The sequence below is a fragment of the Lactuca serriola genome, chromosome 4 (genome assembly GCF_051521515.1).
Source record: "Lactuca serriola cultivar US96UC23 chromosome 4, Lser_US96UC23_V15, whole genome shotgun sequence".
NCBI classification, from domain to species: Eukaryota; Viridiplantae; Streptophyta; class Magnoliopsida; order Asterales; family Asteraceae; genus Lactuca; species Lactuca serriola.
This window is the reverse complement of record NC_136411.1, coordinates 235,836,813-235,847,288: the sequence shown is the minus strand read 5'-3', so window position 1 is coordinate 235,847,288 and position 10,476 is coordinate 235,836,813. Positions and strand designations below refer to the sequence as shown.

The following is a 10,476-nucleotide window of genomic DNA, read 5'->3' as shown; positions in this document are numbered from 1 at the left end:
CCTCTGTGTCCCCAAATCCTCAGAACGTGACTCCCTTGTTGTTCCTTTAGCCAAGCCCTTCTCTTCCTTGCACCACAACCCTTCCAAGATCAACAATGGCCCTTAAACTTTGCTCCAGATGCACCCAATCGATTTAGGGTTCTTCTCAGAAGGCCAAAATGAACAATGGCGGCCAATAAGTGGCTCTTATACGTCCCAAACCTGAACGGTTAGGGTTTCCGCTGAACAGCGTCGACTCGCCGAGTCCATATCTGGACTCGTCGAGTCCAGTCGCGATCCCGCGACCAAGTCTGTGATCCTACTCGGCGAGTCTAGGCTCCAACTCGCCGTGTCCCCTCTTAAAACACCCCCAAATCATAATTATATCAATATTTGAAATTCCGGGCTGTTCCAGGGGAACTCACTAAGCAATCATGCTTACAGTTGTTGTGTATGTGTTTCAGGTACTAGCGAGGACCATGGGAAGGCGCCGGCGTGATCTGTACACACTGATAGATGATTTATGATCTTGGGATTCATATGATTTGTATTATGATATGAGACATTGAATGTTTATGCCTTGTTTTGGGTGAAAACACTTTATTTTGAAATGAAAAATTTGTTTAAAAATTTTCGTTGTTATAAATTGGTATCAGAGCCTTGGTTTGAGGGATTCGGGTGCACCTTCGGGCGTCACTGAACTCAAACCGAGGATTTGAGGAAGACTTTTTAAAATAAAGGCATAAAATTTTATAAATGATTTTGTGGTAAACAAGAATGAAGCAGTGTGTACGATCAGCCAGCGCCCGAACGGCAAAGGTCCCCAAAATACCTTACAATGTTATGTTAAGAGATATGATATCATATGAATTGTTATGCATGCTAGAAGACTAGGTATTCATGATAGGACTAGAGTGGCCTGATTTGTGATGCCTTAGTCTAGGGAAGTCTGTTGTTATGAGATGCTTTGATAGCGAGCGGGTAGTTAGTGCATAACAAGAGTAGAGTACTCACGATCCGGGGTTTGGCGAGGAAGACTTGGGATGAATGCTGATGCGTTGTGGTCAGTAGTATTGGGCCCGTACTACCGAAGACACCGGGTCAGTGGGCAACCCAAGTAAGAATCCCTAGATATCGGAGACTGAGTAGGGTTGCGTTATCGAGTACGATTATACTCGATAGAGTCCCTGATAGTTTTATGTTGTATTTCAGAGGCATCATGGTTGGACCACGCCACAGACCGAGTACGAGCAATGTGAGTGACGAGGAGATTCGTCAGATGATTCATGAAGAGGTGGCTGCGGCGATCCGGGCTGAGATTCCGGAGATGTTTGGGTCCATTAAGACCACTTTGATGGAGACTTTTGATGAGCGGTACGTCGCGTTGACTGAGGCTGCAGCCGCTGCAGCTACCGCAGCTGTGGCCGCTGTCAGGCCACAGGGAGGTGACTCGTTGCTGTTTCGGGAGTTCAGCAACACGAAGCCACCTGAGTTTGACGGGACGCAGGATCCGATTGCTGCAATGAGGTGGATCGCTGATATCGAGGGGTGCTTTTACACTTGTTTATGTCCGGAGCATCTGAGAGTACGGTTCGCTTTCAACCAGCTCCGTCTGGGAGCGAAGGATTGGTGGAAGTTCGTGACGGCGAACTTCACTTTGGCAGAGATTTCAGCTGTGAAGTGGGAGAGGTTTACCTCTATGTTCAAAGACGAGTGCGTTCCCCCGGTGGAGAGGGAACGGTTGGTTCAGGAGTTCTTAACCCTCAAGAAGGGTACTGATTTGGTTACGGTGATCACGCGGAAGTTTCATGAGAGGGCGATGTTCTGCCCCAAGCAGGTGTCCACAAAGCAGGCTCGGATGAGCCGGTATTTGGGTGTGTTGATGAGGGATATCCGGGAGTTCGTGTCGAACTCCACATATCATACCTTTGTTGAGCTTCAGGCGAATGCCAGGAAGCGCGACATCGAGTTGGAGACCCAGGCCAGGGAGGAGGCCGAGTCTCAACGGGTGGATCGGCGGCCGGCTCAGTCTCACCCGGCAGCCAAGCGGACTAAGTCTGCCAATTCGAGGACGGGAGGTCCAAAGGGCCGCACTTGCGGAAAGTGCGGCAAGGGTCACGAGGGGACATGTCGATCTGGTGCTTGCTACAAGTGTGGCAAAGAGGGGCACATCGCTAGGGATTGCCCCAAGGGGTTTATGGTTTGCTTTCATTGCAACCAGACCGGCCATCGTAAGGCCGAGTGCCCTCAGCTTCTTCAGGGATCTGCACCTGCTGCCAGGGCTACTGATTCTCGACCAGTGAAGGCCGAGGCCCCGAGGGCTCGTGGGAGAGCCTTTCAGCTGACTGCGGAGGAGGTTCGCGTTGCGCCCGATGTTGTGGCAGGTATGCTTTATTTCATGTATTTATTTTGATGTTGAGATGTTATGCTTATGTTATGTTATGCGTAGGTACTTTCCTTGTGAACTCTGTACCTGCTTTAGTGTTATTTGACTCGGGTGCGAGTCGGTCTTTTGTATCTTTGGCCTTTAGTCAGCAGATCAGTGTTAGTCATGAGCCGTTGAGTCGGCCTCTGAGAGTTTCTATAGCTGATGAGAGAGTGATTTGTGCCACGGAGGTTCTCCGGGATTGTGTGTTAGAGATTTTCGGGGTTGAGTTTCCGATTGATTTGATTCCTATTGCGATGGGTGATGTCTGTGTCATTGTGGGCATGGACTGGTTCAGCCGTTTCGGCGCGTTTATTGACTGTGAGCGTCAGCTGGTGACCATACGAGACCCTAGTGGGGGAGTTCTTTCAGTGTACGGCGAGGGTAACCGTTCAGGATCAGCTTTTTGTTCGGCCGCTAGGGCGAGACAATGTCTACAGCAGGGCTGTAAGGGTTTTGTGGCGTATGTGATGGATACGCGGGTGGCTTCCGAGAGACCGAGTTCAGTTGAGGAGGTTCCAGTGGTGCGTGAGTTTCCAGATGTTTTTCCCGAGGAGCTGCCAGGTGTACCTCTTGTGAGGCAAGTGGAGTTTGGTATTGATTTGGTCCCGAGGACCGCGCCTATCGCTAAGGTGCCTTATCGTCTTGCACCTCCAGAGATGCAAGAGCTATCCTCGCAGCTTCAGGAGCTGCTGGGGAAGGGATTCATTCGGCCGAGTAGCTCGTCGTGGGGAGCACCTATTCTGTTCGTCAAGAAGAAGGATGGTTCACACCAGATGTGCATTGATTACCGGGAGTTGAACAAGCTGACGGTCAAGAACCGTTACCCGTTACCGAGGATCGACGATTTATTCGATTAGTTACAGGGAGCATCTTGGTTTTCCAAGATCGATTTGAGGTCGGGATATCATCAGGTGAGAGTGCGGGATGAGGACGTCCAGAAGACAGCGTTCAGGACGCGATATGGGCATTATGAGTTCGTGGTGATGCCTTTTGGACTCACCAATGCCCCGGCTATGTTCATGGATCTCATGAACAGGGTATGCAGGCCGATGTTGGATCGGTCGGTGATTGTATTTATCGATGATATTCTGGTGTATTCGAGATCTAGAGAGCAGCATGAGGAGCATTTGAGGGAGGTCCTTGGGGTTTTGAGATCGGAGAAGCTTTATGCAAAGTTCTCCAAGTGTGATTTCTGGTTGCGAGAGGTCCAGTTCCTAGGACATCTCGTTAACCAGGAAGGGATTTTGGTCGATCCGGCCAAGGTTGAGGCGGTGATGAGTTGGGAGGTGCCAAAGTCACCATCTGAGATCAGGAGCTTCCTTGGGTTGGCAGGGTATTATCGGAGATTTATCAAGGATTTCTCCAAGATCGCAGTGCCACTCACCAGATTGACCCGGAAGGGTGTCGCATTCTCATGGGGTCCCGAGTAGCAGACCTCCTTTGAGACACTTCGCCAAAGGTTGTGCGAAGCCCCAATATTAGCTCTCCCGGAAGGGATGGAGGATTTTGTAGTATATTGTGATGCATCGATTTTGGGGCTGGGTGCGGTATTGATGCAGAGGGTTCATGTGATAGCATATGCATCGAGGCAGCTGAAGCCTCATGAGACGAGATATCCCACGCATGATCTAGAGTTGGGGGCAGTAGTGTTCGCTCTCAAGATTTGGCATCACTACTTGTATGGGGTTCGATGTACGATATACACAGACCATAAGAGTTTGAAGTACTTGATGGATCAGCCCAACCTAAATATGCGTCAGAGGAGGTGGTTGGATGTGGTCAAGGATTATGATTGTGAGATCCTGTACCACCCAGGCAAGGCTAATGTGGTAGCCGATGCGTTGAGCCGCAGGGCGGAGAGCACTCCACTGCGAGATGTATGTTTGAGATTGACCGTGATAGCTCCGGTATTGGATGCCATTCGTGGGGCACAGGCCGAGGCTGCGCGACCGGAGATGCAGAAGAGGGAACGGGTCGTTGGGTTGGTTTCAGGGTTCGTTACGGATGGTCGAGGGCTTATGACTTTTCAGGGTCGAATTTGGGTACCGTTTGTGGGCGGTACGCGTACTACTTTTATGGAGGAGGCTCATCGGTCGAAATTTTCGATCCATCCGGGGGCCACGAAGATGTATTTGGATTTGAGGAAAGAGTATTGGTGGCCCTGTATGAAGAGGGACGTAGCCTGGTTTGTTGAGAGGTGTTTGACCTGCCGCAGGGTTAAGGCCGAGCACCAGAGACCGCATGGCAAGTTGCAGCCATTGGAGGTTCCCGAATGGAAGTGGGAACAGATCACTATGGATTTCATCACCAAATTACTGAGGACTGCCAGAGGAGTTGATGCAATTTGGGTGATTGTGGACAAGTTGACGAAGAGCGCTCACTTCCTTGCCATCAGTGAGGGTTCTTCAGTTGAGAAGTTGGCGGAGATATATGTGAAGGAAGTGGTATCTCGGCATGGGGTGCCGATCTCGATTGTTTCGGACCGTGATGTGCGTTTCATTTCCAGATTCTGGAAGAAATTTCATGAGGAGTTGGGTACTAGATTGCATTTTAGTACCGCATATCATCCCCAGACAGACGGCCAGAGCGAGCGGACGATTCAGACGCTTGAGGACATGCTTCGAGCATGTGTGTTAGATTCCGGGGGTAGCTGGGATGCATATTTACCCTTGGCAGAGTTTTCCTACAACAACAGCCATCATTCGAGCATTGGTATGCCACCCTTTGAGTTGTTGTATGGTAGGAGGTGTCGGACCCCCATTTGTTGGGGAGAGGTTGGGCAGAGAGTGATGGGCAGTACAGAGATCGTGCTTCAGACGACAGAGCAGATTCAATAGGTCAGGCAGAGGTTATTGACCGCCCAGAGCCGACAGAAGAGTTATGCAGACAGACGCCGGTCCGAGCTTGAGTTTCAGGTCGGCGACTTCGTTCTCCTTAAGGTCTCTCCTTGGAAAGGAGTGATTCGATTCAGGAAGAGGGGCAAGTTGGGACCCCGGTATATTGGGCCATTTCGTGTGATTGCAAGGGTAGGCCGGGTAGCCTATCGTTTGGAGTTGCCAGCAGAGTTGGGGCAGATCCACGACACTTTTCATGTGTCGCAATTGAGGAAGTGTATAGCCGATGAGTCGGCAGTGGTTCCATTAGAGGATATTCAGGTGGATGCGAGCCTGAATTATGCCGAGAGGCCAGTGGCCATCAGGGATCGGAAGATCAAGGTTCTGAGGAACAAGGAGGTACCTCTGGTGTTGGTTCAGTGGCAACACCGGAAGGGATCGGAGATGACCTGGGAGCCGGAGCGCGAGATGCGGGAGCAGCATCCGGAGCTATTTTCGGAACGAGACTTCGAGGGCGAAGTCTAGTTCTAGTGGGGGAGAATTGTAACAGCCCGAATTTCCAGGTATCTTTATTGTTTTTGGATTTTGGTGTTTTGAGAGGGGACTCGGCGAGTTGGAGCTTAGACTCGCCGAGTAGGGTCGCGATTCTGGACGCGGGATTCGTCTGGACTCGGCGAGTCCAGGATATGGACTCGGTGAGTCCGCGCTGTTTAATGAAACCCTAATTTCTCAGGTTTGGGACCTATTTAAAGGGCCTTATGGCCGTCATTTGTACCCAACAGTCCATAGAGAGAAACCCTAGAGTGCTTTAGCGATTTGAGAGAGAAAGGAAGCATTTCTTGACCTTTGTGTGTTGTTTAGCAAAGAAGAGGGAGGTTCTAGCCAAGAGGAGGCAAAGGAGGTTGCTATTCTGTGGATTTGAAGCTTAGATCTTCGATCTAAAGGTATGATTTCGGCTATAGTCGCTGAAAATGGGAGAAACAACTCCATGTTTTCTACGTCCAGAAGAAAAAATTATGGGGGTGATGATACATAGGTTTCATAATATATAGAGATGGAACTCCCTGGCTGCTAACGTTTTATATTATATTATATATATTTTCAAATTTAATGGTTCTGAATAATGTAAAAGTCAACAAAGTGGGCTGAGAAGTTTGTTGGATACAATTGCCTTATTAAACTTAATGATCATTCAGAATAAACATATATTTAAGAGGGAATATAATTTAAGAATGACATATACATTTGATCGTCGTGTGCCAAAAAATGGTCGTGTGCCAAAAAAAATTATAGAATCTCTCTGTTGTTAAATTAGAGATACTTTTGACCAAGTTAGATTTAGAGTAAATTACACCAATGGTCTCTATGGTTTGGGTAATTTGCTTGTTTGGTCTCTAACTTATTTTTTTAAATTGGAAGGTCCCTACTGTTTGTTTTTTTGTTACATTTTGGTACCCGTCTTACCTAAAAAGTCTATTTCCCTTAATTATTTAATTTATTTAAATAAACACCCACAAGCTACCCCCACCTCACCTTATCTTATCGAAAAAGAAAGACTATTTTAATTTATTTAAATAAGAGCATAATAGTCCCTTTTGCTAAGACCAAGACCAAACGTGTAACAAAAACAAACAGTAGGGACCTTCCGATTAAAAAAACAAGTTAGGGACCAAACACACAAATTACCGGAAACCATAAGGAGCATTTGTGTACTTTACTCTTAAAGTTAATCTATTTAACACCTAAAGGCCTCAATGTCAAAATCTTAATGATCTTGCGCACTTGTCGCCAGTAGTCCCCATAAGGGGTTACAACCAAAATGTGTTCTACGGCCATTGACTTGGGTCGACTTGCAAAGACCTTATCATTTGTGGTAAAGCACTCTTTCGCCATGTCAGCGTTACTCACTACCAAAACATTGTGAACACCAAGCTTGATGGTGAAGATGGGGCCATATTTATCTGCCATGCCACTTAAGACCCTGTGAGGTAGTTTAGGTCCACGAAGAAGGCCCAGGTGTCCGATTACCGGCCATCGGCCCTTTGCTTGAGGTGGTTCTGTGTTTTTCCGTGTCTTTCCTTTCAAGATTTGCAGCACGAATTTTCGTAGAAAAGCAAAAAATATGGCTACTATACTTGCTGAAAACGGGAGAAACAACTTCATGTTTCCTACGCCGAGAAAGAATTATGAAAGTGATGATACATGGGTTTCATAATATATAGAGATGGATCTCCCTGGTTGCTAACGTTATATATATATATATATATATATATATATATATATATATATATATATATATAGGTTAAGGTTAATTTGAGACCGTTTTAATTTTGTGAGACAATGAGACTAAGTCTAAAAAAAATTTTAAAATGCAAAATAAATGGACAAATCCAAAAATTCTTTTTTTAAATATTATTTTCGGAACTTGAATTAACTAAAAAAAAAATAAAAATATAAAAAAATAATCCCGTTTCTTTTTTTTTTTTTTTTTTTTTTTGAAAAATAGGTGAAATATTATAATAGAATATTATACTGTACATATTGATGAGTTGAAAAACTCTTTGATCATTTAGATCTCACACAGGTTAATCAGAATAATGCAAACAGAATAACAAACAAGAGAATGAATCAAAAATAAGCTGAATCATTCAATAGATTCACGTCTCAGCAGAGCTCGATAAAGAACTTCCACTGTAGAGGCTTTTAGGGTTACAATCGATAAAACTATAATCGTTGTGAATGATCGACTGAAAAGCTACGTACAAAGATGCATGCAAGCTTCTATAAATACTAAACCCTAATTAATAAATCACGGATGGACAGACCGAATCCGGATACAAAATTGGACTAAGGACCGAGCCCAAGAGGCAACACATAATGGACCCTACAATCTCCCCCTTTGCGTCGATTGGGGCGAGACTCTACTTTGGCTTACTGGATCCTGCTGCATTAAATTTCTTCGTGGTATCGAACAGACAAGGAATGATTACAAGAATAGTTTGTTTGAAACGAATATACCAGTGGATCATGTCATTGAAGTACTTCTTATCATCATCAAAATTTTGCTTACACCGATTGATGATCCCCAGAACATGCTCCAAACACGAAGTGGTATAAAGATGTTTGTCAGCCAAGGCGAACAGACATTTTTGGCCTTCATTCCTGGTGAACATAACTGAGTTTCGCTTTGGATCGATCCTCCCCATCTGCATTTTATTTAGATCACTTGCAGAACCGACTGGGGAGATGGTGGGCTTCTTCCTGAATACGTTAGCAATTTCCTGATCCATCTTAGCAACCTCCATGATATAACAAACCAACATCCTCTTGAAGTGATCTATGATCGACCCATATTCAGCTTCATTGGTGAGGAGGATGTTATGCAGGATGATCCAATCGTGAGGATTCAGGTTAGGAAGATCAGCGAGAGTAATGGCATGTTCGGCTTTATCTGACCCCCTCAATACTTTGAATCTGATGTTCGTGAAGTTACCCTCCCGAAAGGGTTTGAGGACCCGAAAGTTGACTACCTTCTGTGCACTCCACATCTGATACCGAGGTTGAGCAAACCTCAGATAGAAATCAATAAGTTCCCTATCGACCATCGGGTGAGGATGAGGGACTTCAGCAATGTGGGGAAATGCATGAAATATAAAAGCCTTTCGGGTCAAGGGCATGTCGAACTGAGAGTCAACAAAATTAAACCTATCCAAAGAGATCACAGGTTCAAGGCAAAGGATGCTGGGGGACTCAATAGCTTTTTTTATAAGCTTCTCAAGAGTCCATGGAGGGAATAGGGTTTTTCGACTTTCAAGGAGATCATGAGCCTCCTTCATCCTCCTTTCATTTGCTCCGGCCTCCCTAGCGATCCGAGCACTCATGTCTGGTTCCTTGTCCCTGGCCTGTTTCTTCAAGCTATCAGCAATGGTTTCTTTGTCATCGTCGCCATCACTGTTATCAAGAACCTTTTTGCCTTTGTCTTGAGCACCCGAACCTGAAGCATGACCAGTTGTTGGTGGTTCGGTTGCTTTAGTTGGAGCTGATGTAGAAGTAGGAGACGGTTGAGATTGATTACTACCCTTTGAAGCTCCTGCTCCCCCTTGTTTTGGATGGACCACCTGCTCAGGAAGCCCCTCAATTTTGCTGAGCAAGGCAAGGGCAGGAGCAAGTTTCTCAGCAAGAGTTCGCTTCACTAAGTAGTTGAGAATCGGATCATGCGCTTCAATAATATTTGAGAGGGCTCCGTGGACATCCAAAACACAACTCCAAATCACAGCTCGCTCGGATCGAAGATAATTAACCTCCTTCTCAGTTTGAGAAAGCTGAAGACTCTTGATTTTTAGTGCAGTTGTTTTGCGTACAAGCGCATCCATCACCGGGTTTTCCGAGGCAAGGTCTTCTTGGAGCTTGGTCAAGCGATCCTCAACAGCTGCCTGGAAGGTTTTCTTGTCAGCTTCAAGGGTCTGACGAAGACTGGCAAAGTGATGCTTTACTGTTTCAAAGGAAGTAGCCAGCTTCTCAACAACCGAATCAACCTTCGCTGTATTAGATTCAGCTGCTCCCTATAAAGACTCCAAAAAGGTGTTAGCATCGCGAAATATTTTTTCGACTTTTTCGGTCGCAGCAGCACAGGCCTTTGTGGATGCATCTATAGCAACAGTAGCAGAGTTGATAGAGGGTTTGTGTGCCTTGGTGAAAGTATCAACCATCCCCTGAATGGCAGCTTCTGTGATATGGGACCGAGAGGAGGAGGAAGAAGCGACGAGATTATCAATTTTCTCATGAAGTTCCTTGATGTGCTTTTTGGTGACAGGTGCATCATCGTCATCATCGCTTTGAACCTGGTAGGGACTGTATTAGACAGAATCGAAGGTCATATATTCCCCTCCTAGAAATGTCTTGGTTTCGGGTGAGTGATTTGGAGATGAAGGCGATGGTGTAGGTTCGGTTGTAGGAGTATGTTTGGGTGTAGAAGTATGTTCGATTGCAGGTGTGTGTTCGGGTGCTGAAGTACGAGTCCCCGTATCAGATACGTTGGTTCGAACTCCAGTGGTTGTTGTTTTTGTAGCGTCTGAGAAAATAGGAGGTGGTACAGGAATAGAAGTGGGTGGAATATGGGTGGAGGAAGTTATGGGGAGAATGGAAATAGGGATAGTGATAGGGGGAGAAGAGACAAGTTGGTTTGTAACTGGTACCTCATCTGAAGGCGAACGGGGAAGAGAGTCGCCTCGAAAC

At 46.2% G+C, this 10,476-nt stretch overlaps 1 pseudogene; it reads right to left on the bottom strand.

Annotated features, from left to right (window-relative positions):
- Positions 1-6,972: 6,972 nt before the first annotated feature.
- LOC145099245 (demethylepipodophyllotoxin synthase pseudogene) lies at positions 6,973-7,404 on the bottom strand (annotated as a pseudogene).
- Positions 7,405-10,476: the final 3,072 nt, after the last annotated feature.